This window comes from Pseudophryne corroboree, chromosome 5, assembly GCF_028390025.1.
Source record: "Pseudophryne corroboree isolate aPseCor3 chromosome 5, aPseCor3.hap2, whole genome shotgun sequence".
NCBI classification, from domain to species: Eukaryota; Metazoa; Chordata; class Amphibia; order Anura; family Myobatrachidae; genus Pseudophryne; species Pseudophryne corroboree.
The window spans coordinates 667,006,529-667,008,499 of NC_086448.1; the positions used below are offsets into that span (position 1 = coordinate 667,006,529).

General features: G+C 38.0%; 1 pseudogene; it reads right to left on the reverse strand.

The window, feature by feature from the left end:
• Positions 1 to 471: 471 nt before the first annotated feature.
• On the reverse strand, positions 472 to 590 carry LOC134931638 (5S ribosomal RNA; annotated as a pseudogene).
• Positions 591 to 1,971: the final 1,381 nt, after the last annotated feature.

Below are 1,971 nucleotides of genomic sequence, written 5' to 3' on the forward strand. Positions count from 1 at the left end.
GTATATGTCAAAGTAAAGTGTACAAAGAAAAAAGAAAGACTATGTTGGGGCACACTTGATGGATATAAAATATGTTACTTAAAACTTAACTTTTATTATGGTTAATCATAAAAGAAGAATGGACACAGACTTACATACAAAAACAGTCAACTTAGGTGGAGTTGAATGGTATTAGTATAAGGGGTTGACATACCCCATGTTGACAACAAGCAAATTGCTAAGTGTACATAACCAATTCCAATAAAACCTCTGGTGAAAAATATAAAAATCAAAGATATGTATAATATCTTAGTATATCAGGAGTACAATATCTACTTGATAATGGCTCCCTTGGTTTTTGTAATGGTTGTGCTATTGAAGCTTCTTTCTCTGGTAGGTGGTCTTGCAAAAAATTGTAGTTCTAATTAGTAGAATAGGTATAGAGGTAAGGCCAATGTTTTCTCCACCACTTCTGCTGTTTGTTGATGATTGGAGCTACTGCACCTGATATTCCAAGGTAGTCACCTGACCTTGTACTGATCAGGCCTGTCACTGCTTTACTTCCAAGATCAGATGGATTTGGGTGTAGCCAGTGAAGTATGGCAGTAGTAATATGATTCAAACAAATGAGAGAGCATGTGGTTTCGGCATTTATTCCAAGTTGAAAACTTCTGCTGTCCCGCTAATCTGCTCCAAGTCCCTGTTACATTTGCATTGCAGGGAACTTGATATCTGGCAGTGGATGAGAGGGTTCTCGAAAAAAAGAAAGTGGAGAGAGAGAGAGAGTGTGCCCCAACTTCTGCTGTTCACCGTCATATAGAATTATAGTGGACGGTGAATGAGAGAGAGGGGGTACAGAGAGGAAAAAGGAGGTGTTGAGCTGAGACTCCCCAAAATTACCATGAATAAGTGTCTATCATTGACAATATTGGACCTCTGCTCTCAAAGGCATTGTGAAAAACTGATAACCTTTCATAGGGAGTGATGGTTTGTCAAGTAATATTGGATATGTAAAAGATTGCAAGAAGGTTATGAATATGTTTCAGTCATTGGCAATACAATATGTGATACATTCATTGATAATCCACATGGAAAAGTTACCACCTAATTTTCTGCAAAGGTTGTACAATAAAATATGCAACACATTAATCTGAGTACTAGTTAGGTTATAAGTATAATACATTAAATAGTAACCCACATGAAAAAGGAAAACATCTAATTGCATACCAAATAGTGAAGTTTGACATGAGGCATGAGGCACAAAATGGTAAATATAGCTGCCATGTAGGCTAAAGAAATTTACACCAGAGTGAGAAGGAATATGTTGCTAAAATAGATTAGAGAGCCACTATATGAGAGGTTTCTATAATAAAGAAAGCCACAATGGGCTATATGATACCAAGAGAGCAGGTGTGGACCAGACCATGCACTCTCTGGCTCCACTAGTTCACAGATGGGCCGTTTCACCACTGTGTGGCTAGTTTACTGTGAACAAAACAGGAATGAGCCACTGTCGTAGCTCATAAAAGTACTCCTACCTTAAGGAGGGGTTCAAGGACCCCCAAAATCAAGGTTTTCCAAAGCAAGGGATACATTAAAAAAAAACCTGACACACTGGTATAAACCAGAGATGTGCATCTGGCACTTTTTGTGTTTTGGTTTTGGTTCTAATTCCACTTTCGTGTTTTGGTTTTGGCTTAATTTTGCCAAAACCACCCTTTTGTGTTTTGGTTTTGGAAGTGGATGATTTTTGAAAAAAACATAAAAACAGCTAAAATCACAGAATTTGGGGTAATTTTGCTCCTTTGGTATTATTAACCTCAATTACAATCATTTCCACTCATTTCCAGTCTATTCTGAATACCTCACACCTCACATTATTGTTTTTAGGCCAAAAGGTTGCACCAAGGTTGCTGGATGACTAAGCTAAGCAACAAAAGTGGACAACACAAACACCTAGCCCATCTAGGAGTGGCACTGCAGTGTCAGACA